The following is a 12,098-nucleotide window of genomic DNA, read 5'->3' as shown; positions in this document are numbered from 1 at the left end:
CCCTCCCTCCCTTCCTTCCTTCCACAGATATTTATTAAATGCCTGCCAATGACCGGGAGGATACAGCAGTGATCAAAACAGTCAAACTTCCTGACACATGCTAGCAACAGCTAGACAAGAAAAAAAAAATTTTTTTTAATAATAAAAAAATAAAATACTTATTTTATATATATAATGATTATTGGGTATTGGTATATAATACTTATTGGGTAGTGATAAATGCTCCAAAGGTAAATAAAGATGGGTGAAGGGACAGAAAGTTCTATCTGGGACTGAACAATCTAAGGAAGATTCATCATCTGTGGGGTGGCATTTGGGCAGAGCCCTGGAGGAGACACGGTACCACTGGGGCAAGCACACGGGACCTGCGGAGGGAAGATTTGAGTCAGGCAGCGTGCTGCCAGCTGTATGACCCTGGGCAGGGTGATAACTTCTGTGACCCTTGCTTCCAAGGTTTAAAATAAAGCCAGTGACGCCGCCGGGAGATTAAAATGCCAGGAGGCCTGGAAAGGCTTGGCCTGCAGTACAAACTGGCCCGGGGTGGACGCTGTCAGGCTAGCAGCCTGCAGCCTGGGTGAGCAGACTGCTAATCACCCCACTCTTCCTCAGGACCAAGTCAACCCTCAGTCTCTCTGGGCCTCTTTCTCAGTCAATACAAGCGGGAAACAACCCTCGGCCCCTCCTCAAAAGAATGCCAAAGGGCAGGTGAGGTAGCAAATGCAAAAATGCTTTGAACCAGCCCTTCGGATAAAGGTCTGCAGAGGATCAGAGCACGTGGGAGAGGCCGGCCCTCAGCCCGCGGGGCTTGGCGGCAAGGACTCCAGCACCAGGACGGGTCCTTTAAAAACGTGGGGTTTAGACCGAGACGGAGGGAGACAGATTTGCCAGCGCGAGAGAGAGCTGGGAAGAGAGCCAGTCCCGGGGGGCGGGGACGCGGCAGAAGGGCGGCTCCGGATGACGGCCAGGAAGCAACAAAGCGGCAACACAAACCGGAAGCGGGACCGCTGGTGACAGGATGGGGCCCTGCGAGAGCCGGGAAGAGCCCGGAGAGGCGGGGGCGCCGCCGGGATGCCGGGAGCAGGCGGCCGAGGGCAGGAAGCGGGGCGTCTCCGCGCGGGGAGTCCCAGGTGAAATCGACGTCCCCGTCGAAGTACGGAATAATGCTCCGTCTTACACTTCTTACACTTTTCTTAAAAATGCAACAGAAAGCTGCCTATTTCGCAACTCTCTTCCCGCCACCTCTGTCGGGAAAGGGTTTTTCTACTTCCCTTTTACCCACTTACGTATCCACCTCCTCTTTAGGGAAATAGCACCGCACCCCGGGCCTGCCATTACCCTCTGCTGATTTCAGAGGCTCCGGGGGAACCAGGGCCTACCTTATTATTAGGAACCTGCCGGTAGGGGCATCTAGCAGATGATTGACTCCCAGTGAGAACAGGATCTGCGTCTAGACTAAGAGGAATAGATTGCAGATTGATTCATGGGACCAAGCACGGAGCAGCCCCAACTCCATTCTTTCTTCCGTTCCATCTCCGACCTCCTGTCAGTCTCAAAATTGATAGAACAGCCTGAAGCCATTGAACAGAGTTATGTGGGCAGTCATCTTTCTAATTCTTAGATATAGGTGACAATATGTCAAGAGGACCCAGGCCAGGGGACAACAGGGTGGCTTTATTTAACATGATGACAAGCAAACGCTTGAATAGCAAGGAGCTCATGAGCTTTGCAGCAGCAGGAAAAAAAAAAAAGGAAAAAAAGGCCCCTGCACGGATGCCTGCCTGCACGGTGCAAAAAAGAGATTGCTAACAAAAAGGTTATTCAGCGGCTCCCCGAACAAATCCAAAGGTAACAAGTATGGATGGAGCAGATGTCAGGAGACTGAGCGCTATTTTGGAAAACTGCCGAGATGTTTAGAAACAGCGCTTTCTTATTAACCCAAGCATAATGCTGAAGGTCCTTTAGGATAAAACTTCCCAGATGCCACCTGTATTTGACATGGCGATAGGATGAATGCCTGAGTGTCCACTGATACTGGAAATGCTTTTAAGAACCAGCCTCAACTGATGGTTCTGGCACAAACAAATCACAAACTAATTTATGTATTCCTGCAGCTGCACCCCAGCCGAGGCGAGGAGTAGGCCAATTCACAGTTGACTAGTGCTGCCTCATTCTTTGCAGATTTTGGCATTTAACTGTAATTAAGATTTATTGTTCACTAGCTTGCAGGTCAGGGCAAGCATGACAATATGGGTAACTTTTCTGTTTACTAGTAAAATGTCTGGTAGGGGGAAGCCTCAAACCTTCCAAGCAGAACTTGACAGAAATAAATAGCACCTCTTCACTCCAGGACCGGCGCATGACCGATTTTAATCAGACACGAGGGTTCTCTTTAAAGGAGGGCAGGGAGACATCAGAAAGAGCTAGTGAACTGTGCTGTTGCTTTTACCCCAGAAGGGGACGGGCCAGAAGCCAAATCAATTATTGCCGATCTCCTGGATTTGGGGAAGGGATTGTATGCTTGGTGTGGGAGGGAGGCACGGATGGAGACCTCGATGCCGACAGAGGTTCTGCAGAGGCTGGGACCTGTGAGTCTTCACGGCCCCCCCTTGCCACCGAGAGGAGCATCATTCCTCATCTCTCTGCGCTCTCAAGGATGCCCTTGGACCAAATCAGATGGCCGGAGGGGGAGGGAGGCGGGGTGCAGCAGTCAGCGGCTGCTCACCTGCTTTTACAGTCTGCCTGCTGAGGTCCTGTGCAGGTGACCCACGACACAGTGGGTGTGAATGAACAAACGGTCTGTAAGCAGACAGATGAAGAAGGACATCTCATCCCTCCCGGTTGATTAGAAGGCAGAAATGCTGAAGCATAATGTCCTTCAATTTTCTAGCATCTATAATTTATTATCTATTATTGTTTGTCCTCCTTGGGGTCTTTTTGTCGGTGCCTATGTGAAATAAGAAAACATTACTCACACGAACCAGAGATTTAGACCCTGATCTTGTTCTGTTTCTCTTGTTTCCTGACAGAGGACGGGAAAGGAAGAGAAATCCTCTGCTCTACAGTAGCACTGTTGACTCCAGAATATAATTTCATATGATCTTGTAAACTTACCTCTTTGTATCTCACCCTAAACTGTACATCATTCAAATTGTGGCTTACAAAATGCACACAACACTTTAGGAAAACATTAAGGGTAAACGAGTGAAAAATTGTGTGATTCCTGGCATTTTCTTGTTTCACGTTGTCTATTAATATTTGCGCTACCAGTTCATGGAAGTTAAAGAGGGTTAGTTCTGGTCTGCAGTGATCCAATACTTCCCCGATTGCCTTAATTAGAGCACATTTGTTTTCCTCTTTACCAGAAAAGGATCTCAAGATTCTAAGAAGTAGAAGAGATCTTTTGTTTTGACATTAAGAGGAGGCTGTAAAAGCAAGCATCTTTCCCAAAGGTAAGAGGGGGAAAATGGGTGCGAAATTCATTTTAACGGTGGATAGAGACAAAATCTGAAAAAGGACTTAAAAGAAAACTTCCTAAATATTTTACCAACTGAAGGTGTTTTATAGTCCTAGATACCAGATTTCTAGTCTTGTGGAATTCAGCTCAATTACAGCGACGCTGAATCACAGAAGAGGAAAATATAATTGCAGGAGGGTAGATCCGAATATTTAGAGCCACTTGTTAGTGGTGTTCTAACCATTTAAAGGAAAGCCAGACCTCCGTCTCACTAAAGTCACTATCATTCGTTTGATTTTCGGATCTTGCCAGTTTAAGTCAGCATTACTCTATCCCAGGGACACTGAGACAGGCACAGAGAGGTTCAAGAAGTCTCAACGTGACCATAAATGCGAGCCTAGTGTACCGAGCCACAGGACTCTGGTCCTCGGCAGTGCCCTGCAAGGTGATCTCAGAGAATACAAATGTCACTCCACAGCTTCCCGAGTTGCTGATCTAAGCAAAGCATGTTGATAAACTCGGGCTCTGGCTTCTCTGGCTGCAGACGGGCATAGAAAAGGACGTGGAGGATGCCGCAGCCATTTAGTGGCCAGGACGCTGTAGAGCTCGCTGCTGTTCAGTCCAGACAATGGGGCGGGGGGTGGGGGAGACAGGGAGCCGCAGTGGCTCCACACAGGTTGGCAGCTGGAGGAGAGTCACTGCTCTCAGCTGCGGGGGTTTGTGGAGGGAGCGAGGTCTCAGGCGCTGGTAGAATGATTTCAGGAGCCAGCTTGACGAGATGGGACAGGGCAGGATTCCAGGCTCAGGGACTCCTGCCCTGAACGAAGGAAATCTTGAAGGAGGGAAGATGCTTAGAGGTGCAGGAGATCCTCACCCACTCAACACAATCACTGTTTCCCCATCTTTGCTGAAAACGTCATTACTTTGTTACACTGCTCGGCATTTATGCTTTGTTTTTTAAGAATAATACTGTGCCCACATAGGTCACTGCATTCTTAATGGAATGTTAAAGAATGAGACATGATTCATCAAAGAATGCCCGGAATAGAGAGAAAATGGATCAGAACCCAGGGAAAATAACTCCATTGTTTGAAAATGTAAAAAATGTGTTTGGGGGGGACGCCCACGGAATAATGATTATTTCCTGAGACACTAAGCATTGGGAATTTCCTTCTACAAGGAGGAGAGTAAGCAATATCTTCAAGGAAGAAACATAGAGCTGTCAGAGATTTTAGGGCATTTTAAATAGATACTGTGGAATTATCCCTTAAAAATGCTGTAGGAATGTTGACGCCTACCGATAGTGTGTGAGACTGGCCATTTCCCAATGTCCTTCCCAGGAGTAGAAGTTATCAGTACTTATGACGTCATAGGCCAAGAGCTGGTGTCCTGTTTTATCCTGACCTTCTCTGATTGTGAGGACGAGTGCTATCCTAAATCAAAATCACCATCTAGACTGAAATCGCCCTCATCTATCTTGACCACTTGTAACTCTTCTGTGAATTGCCTGTTCAATCCCTTGCCTATTTTTCTCCTGGGTTCTTTGTCATTTATTATTTTGCAGAAGTTCTTTCTATATTAGGGACACAAGGTTTGTGCAAAAGAATGCTCACACCATTGTACCCTGGGCTGCATTCAGTAGAACTACCATTTTTTAAATTTTTTTTTTTTTGCAGTACGCGGGCCTCTCACTGCTGTGGCCTCTCCCGTTGCGGAGCACAGGCTCCGGACGCGCAGGCCCAGCGGTCACGGCTCACGGGCCCAGCAGCTCCGCGGCACGTGGGATCTTCCCGGACCGGGGCACGAACCCGTGTCCCCTGCATCGGCAGGCGGACTCTCAACCACTGAGCCACCAGGGAAGCCCTAAATTTTTATTTTATATTGAAATAGAGTTGATTAACAATGTTGTGTTAGTTTCAGGTGTACAGCAAAGTGATTCCATTTTACATGTACATGTATCTATTCTTTTTCAAATTCTTTTCTCATTTAGGTTATTGAGTATTGAGCAGAGTTCCCTGTGCTCTACAGTAGGTCCTTGTTGGTTATCTATTTTAAACATAGCCATGTGTACATGTCAATCCCAAACTCCCAGTCTGGCCTTCCCCCCATCCTTCCCCCCGGTAACTGTAAATTTGTTCTCTAAGTCTGTGAGTCCAGAACTGCTTTTCTTTTTTTAAAAATAAATTTTATTTATTTATTTTTGGCTGAGTTGGATCTTTGTTGCTGCACGCGGGCTTTCTCCAGTTGCGGTGAGCGGGGGCTACTCTTCGTTGCGGTGCATGGGCCTCTCACTGCAGTGGCCTCTCCTGCTGCGGAGCACAGGCTCCAGGTGCGCGGGCTTCAGCAGTTGCGGCGCATGGGCTCAGTAGTTGTGGCTCGTGGGCTCCAGAGCGCAGGCTCAGTAGTTGTGGTGCACGGGCCTAGTTGCTCCGCAGCATGTGGGATCTTCCCGGACCAGGGATCGAACCCACGTCCCCTGCATTGGCAGGTGGATTCTTGACCACGGTGCCACCAGGGAAGCCCCTGGAACTGCTTCTCTTAATTTGCCAATTTAACAGTCTAAAAAGGCCATTTCAATGTTTGTGTCTATATTTGTTTGCTTATTAATGAGATTAAACATTTTTTTCATATGTTTATTAGAAATTTATATTTCTTTTGCAAATAACCCCTTGCCCATTTTTGGCGGGGAGGTGCTGACAGTGTTTTTCTTACTGGTTTGTAGGATATGAACCCAGGGCCTATTACTTGTGGTAAACACTTTGTCATTCAAATTTTAGGTACTTAGCTGTCCGTGAGCTATCAGTAAGCTTTTCTGCTTTGTTCTCAGGGGGCCTTCTGGCTCTGTGGACTGACTGGGGAGAAGGTGTATGTTTCAACACTGGCTGTATTCTCCTTAAATTTGGAAATCAAACACAATTCACCATCCTGACGATTAATTTCCTTTTGAAAAACACCCAGTCTGGTCTATGTAAGAAATGGTATTTCTTCTTGTAACGTGGCTTTGACCATGTACCATATATAACATAGTACCTCTGGGCTTCTTGTGCGAAAGGTACATTTGCTTGTATTTATTACCATTGAGCTGATGAATTACAATGCCTCTGCTTTCTCCTCTGTCCACAGGAGCTGGGGGCTAGGGCAGGGTGGGCAGGGAGCAGGAATCGGCAAGTAGAAAGCAGAATAACCACCTGCAGGAAGGGCAGGGAAGAGGCGTGAACTTGGCCTCAGACGCCATCAGCATCTTGTTCCCTTTGTCTCTGCCTCTTGCTGACTTCTGACTTCTGTCCTCATCTCCTTCTCTCCCTGGGTTGGTTGGCCTTCTTCATGTGTCAGACAACTTCTTGAACTTTTAGCCCCTGGAAGGAGGTAGACTCCGTTCTCTTTTAATTGCATCCTGCAGAAAGCACTCTCTTGAGGGCCCAGTTTGGGTCAGGAGGAGGGATGCCAGGTAAGGTAGAGGATGTCCAAGCAGATGAGAATTTCAGAGAAACAACTCATTATTTTTTACTTATAAGTATCTCCCCAAAGTTGCATGGGCTATACTTATACTAAAAAGTTATTAATTGATTATCTAAGATTCAAGTTTAACAGGACGTCCTGTACCTTTATTTGCCGAGTTTGGCAACTCTAGTCAGGAGTCTGCTTCTGGAACAGTCAGCTCAGAGGCAGGGAGCTGGGGCTCTGTCCACCCTCACGTCGGTTACCAGTGTCCAGCGGGCATGTCCTCGCTGCTGCCCACTCGCCAGTGGAGGGGGGTGGTGTTCCCTAGACAACCCCGTGGGTGTCTGCCATGCCCGCCCTACCTCGACTGGCTGTCTCTCTGTGCGGTTGGCCTTTCCGCCAGCTCCCTCCGGTGACTCTGGCTGCCTGGCCGCGCCCCTACTCGCTAGCACTGTGCTCTGTCATTCGCCGTCACTGTTAACCCTCTCGGTCTCTGTCCCCATGATGTGATGTAAGCCACATGAAGAGCAGGGCCTGTATGTCGGGGGTGGGGCTTCTTTAATGCCCCCTGACATTTCCTTACGGTACCAGTGCATACCTGGTTGGAATGAATTCAGCCCAAGGTCCCCGAATCTGGGACATCATTTTCCTGCCATCCCCGTCCCGGGGACACCAACCTTACAGGAGGCCCAGCACTTCTCTCTGGAGGCCGCGTCTCAGCACTTACAACCTTCTCACAAGGACGCGTGTGTGCTTGCCCTTTCTACGTCTCCAGCTGTGGCCTGTGGGAACACGCACTTAGCTTTGGCACTTTCCACCCCAGACGGGTCACCAGCAAGCCTCACACGCATGCAGGGGCTCAGCCCTAGATGTGGGGAGCTAGTGTGTCAAGGTGACCCCGCCAGCAAGAGAATCCTGTCAGGACCATCAGAGACAGGCATCAGCTCATCCAGGGAAGCTGGGCCCAGGATGCTCCAGGATGGCCTGTTAACAGATGCCCCCACAGGGCGAGGTATCCAGGCCCCCCTCCCCCACGCTCTCCTCCGCTCCCGAGGCTTGCTGATGCTGATTTTCCCCTCTCTTCCCTTCCTTTGCAAGAGCACTTACTACATACCGGGCACTTCGCCTACTTTTTCTTTTCATTTTTACATTTTAACAACCCCACAGCATAGCCATTTGTGTTTAAAAGCAAAGCCATTAGGAAATGAGAAACATTAAGGAAGCCCAGCCAGCGTGCCGGCAGTGGGCTTTGACCCCAGGTCTTCGGGCTGCAAAGTCTGCACGTGGAAGCACCACCGTGAGGTGCCAGCCCTCTGCAGATGCAGGGCAGGTACCGGGGCAGGTGGGGAGGGCACCTGGGCAGGACTGCGTGACCCGACTTGGCACCGCCCGTCCTGCCTCTTCCCATCCACGCCAGCGCACCCCCCAGTCCCGCAAGTCACCACCTGTCTTCCCTCTGTCCTTTGCTTTTCATTCATTACGCTGTAGGTTCACTGCCGCATCCCCACATCCAGGGAGGCATCTTGACTTTGCAAACCAAACATGGCCCGCTTGCTCTGGAAGACGGGTTTTCTGGAGAGATTGCCTGCAGACTGCTGCAGTCCTCGCGGCTCAGGGTTCTCGCCAACTGCGGTCCCAGAGGGTGGCACTTCCTGCCGGGGAGGAACCTCGGCCTCTCCCTGACCTCCGTCTTATTTTCCCTCGCTGTCCATCTTGGAATCCCTCTCCCATTTGCATCGAGGGTCTTGTCCTGCCGACCTCTGGACGCCCCCGCCCTGGGCAGGGAGAAAGCAGCGTGGCTTGGAGGAGGTATAGGGGACAGACAGGCAGTGCAGGGTGGGCCATGTTCCCGCCTCAGGCCTCACTCGCCCCAGGCTGAGCCTCCCCAGAATCACCGAAGGCCACAGGCTGGCAACATTCCTCAGCTCCAGTGGCCAGTTACATCAGCCAATAAATACAGGTGGAAAGAGCAGAGGTTCCTTCCTGGCCCCTTTCTAGAACCTTCCTTGAACCACACGATTCCAATCCGCAGCTGCAGCTGAGAGTGTGTTTCAGGGACTTCATTTCCGACAACAGCCCCTCCTTGCTCAGCTCCAAACTGCATTCTGCATCTCTCTCTCTCTCTCTCTCTCTCTCTCTCTCTCTCTCTCTCTCTCCCTCCCTCCCTCCCTCCCTCCCTCCCTCCCTCCCTCCCTCCCTCCCTCCCCCTTTCTAGAACCTTCCTTGAACCACACGATTCCAATCCGCAGCTGCAGCTGAGAGTGTGTTTCAGGGACTTCATTTCCGACAACAGCCCCTCCTTGCTCAGCTCCAAACTGCATTCTGCATCTCTCTCTCTCTCTCTCTCTCTCTCTCTCTCTCTCTGGGTCCCTCGGTCATCCTCTTTCCAGGCTCCAAAAAGGGGAAGGGTCTGGGAAGCAAATCCAAACTCTGATTTTGTGTAGGGAGAAGCCTTTCCCATGAAGAAATAAAAGAACATGCATTAATAGCTCAGAAAACAATGGTAATATTTAATTAACCTTTTGGAATGGCTTCTCTGCAAATCTGCACGTGTCAGCTCATCTTCCGAACACAGGGACTGTGTGTACCTCTGCCAAAATCAACATGCTGGGTCCGTGCTTTTCTTCTGTGGGGATTTCACAAGGGGGGGCGGTGGGGAGTAAGATGCCCCCTGCCCCTCCCCCCCCATCCGTTGTTTTACTTTAAAAATTCATGCAATCCAGCTGCCCTCATCAGGGCTGGATGTGGCCTGCGGTGCTGCACGCTGAGGACCCCAGGTCACAGCCTGGCTCTCTCTCCTGTCACTGCAGCAGCCAGGCCGCGGCTCCTAGGGGAGTGCGCTCTTGGAGCTCTCCGAGCATCCTGCACGTCCACAGGACAAAGGGAATTCAACTCATCTGCAAGTGTCAACGCTCTGGCTTTTTTAGTGATCTTTTTTTCTTTGAAAGGTGGTGTGCCCCTCTCATGGTGTGACATGAGGCACCATGTCATCCAGGGAGCACTGGGGTTGGCTCATTAAAATATCACCTGGTTGAAGTAAATCGGTGTTGATGGGATTGTTTAAGGTATTCCCCTCGTGGAGCTGGTGTGTCAGGCTGAGCACACTTGTAACTCCCATCACGGGCTAAGTGGAAACACCTCCTTTCTTGCTCTGCACCCCATACCTGCTTTAATGAGCAAGTCTCACAATGTAATTAGAAGCCTGGGTTGATGGGTGGTAACTAATATATTTCATTTTCTTTTATCAACAGCAGTAGCAGAAAGAATTGGGGAGGGTGATATTTTGCTCTTTGGGACTTCCAGAAATTAGAGTGTGCACATCAAGAAAATGGATGTGGAACAGTTGATTTGTACTTTTAAATCATATGTATCCATCAGTCAAGCAATAAGATGCATTTTGACATGTTAAAAAGATTGCTATAGCTTATTTTTTTAAAAAGCTTTTTGTTGTTGCTTTTATTTGTTTTGAACCATCAAGGAAAAAAGTTTGGGGATTTTAAGAAACATGGCAAATCTGCCCAGCTTTAGGTAGAAGATTCAAAGCCTACGAAGACTTGATCAAGGTGGAAGATACACAGGTGATCAAATGAGGCAATTATTTGATTGCTAAGCTCTCTCCTTTCCTGATTGGAAGGACATAGCACAGTTGGGTACAACAACTGCAAAATGAGCTTATCTCTGTCACTCTAGCAAGATCAAAAGATGTAGGGATCAAGAAATTAGGCTTGACCATTTACGAGAGCCAAGACATAGAAGCAGCCTAAATGTCCGTCAACAGATGAATGGATAAAGAAGATGTGGTACATGTATACCGTGGAATATTACTCAGCCATAAAAAATGAAATAATACCATTTGCAGCAACATGGATGGACCTAGAGATGATCATACTAAGTGAAGCAAGTCAGATAGAGAAAGACAAATACATATGATATCACGTGTGGAATCTAAAATATGATACAAATGAAACTTATTTACAAAACAGAAACACTCACAGACATAGAAAACAAACTTATGGTTACCAAAGGGGAAAGGGGGGGGAAATAAATCGGGAATTTGGGATTAACAGATACACACCACTATATATAAAACAGATAAACAACAAGGACCTACCGTATAGCCCAGGGAATAGTATTCAATATCTTGTGATAACCTACAATGGAAAAGAATCTGAAAAAGAATAGATATATATTCTTTGCTGTACACCAGCACACTTTGCTGTACACCAGAAACGAACACAATGTTGTAAATCAACTATACGTCAACAAAAAAATAAAATAAAAACACAAAGAGTAGAATACTAAAAATAAAAAAAGAAATTATGTTCGAATGTGTGAGATCTTCCCTGAGATGATGAGGACAGTGCCTTTCCAGAAGAAAAAGTAGCTCATCAGTGAGGGTCCCACGTGGACCAAGATGACCATCAGTGACTCAGCTCACACAGCAAGGATGAGAACATCTCAGTGACCATAATGACCCAGAAGTGTTACAAATATCACATCTTCTGGTAGTAATTGCTGGGTCAAGAGCCAAGGACTTTTTAGTCCCTAAAAGCATGGAAGGTAATAGGAAGGAAGCTTTCCTGGAGGTAAAAAGAAAATTCACGGTTTTGTTTACCAGCTTACACTTAGAGACTGCTTAGCGCACTCACGCTTCTTGTTCTCAGCATGTTACATGCCTTATCTCATTCGATCCACATAACAAACCTATGAGGTATTTACTGGTGTTAGCCTGACTTTACAGGTGGGGCGTCTGAGGCACAGAAGGGTTAAGTAACTTGCCCAAGGTCACACAGGAGCTACTGGTTCTGAGTAATAGTTGAAGAGCCGAGTTGAAGAGGAAGGTATCCATTATATCCACTGGTCTGTATTTTTTAAACGGCTTTCTCTGTTTTATCTTGTCTTCATTGTGTTTAGTAATCGGCCTCGGCTGCTCAGCCTGACTTTCACAGACTCTGGTAGTGCTGAGAGTCTCCAATGTCAGGCTCTTCTGAGAAGCCAGCCTCACTCCTGCATCCAACCCAGGATGTGAGGCAGAAACAGGACAGATCTTAGATTTCGGGGAGAGCATATCCCACTCAGGGACAAAACCCAGCCAAACTGAGAAATGAGAGTGAGGAGGGCAAGGGGTTCTGTGTGTGTGTAATATCCCTTCCCCTCCCCGCCCCCTCCCCTCCCCCTCCCCGCCCCCTCCCCTCCCCCTCCC

General features: G+C 48.4%; 1 long non-coding RNA gene across 2 annotated transcripts in view; it reads left to right on the top strand.

Annotated features, from left to right (window-relative positions):
• Positions 1–885: 885 nt before the first annotated feature.
• Positions 886–12,098, top strand: part of LOC114487909 (uncharacterized) — a 12,836-nt gene continuing 1,623 nt past the window's right edge. The window contains exons 1-3 of one of the 2 annotated variants that reach the window (XR_003683467.2): positions 886–1,150; positions 3,363–3,449; positions 5,131–5,610. This is a non-coding gene — a long non-coding RNA (uncharacterized lncRNA). Of the gene's footprint in view, positions 1,151–3,362; positions 3,450–5,130; positions 5,611–12,098 lie in introns of those variants that run through there. The other variant, XR_003683468.1, reaches the window with a different exon arrangement.

Source organism: Physeter macrocephalus, chromosome 15, assembly GCF_002837175.3.
Source record: "Physeter macrocephalus isolate SW-GA chromosome 15, ASM283717v5, whole genome shotgun sequence".
NCBI classification, from domain to species: Eukaryota; Metazoa; Chordata; class Mammalia; order Artiodactyla; family Physeteridae; genus Physeter; species Physeter macrocephalus.
This window is presented reverse-complemented; position numbering and strand designations above follow the sequence as displayed.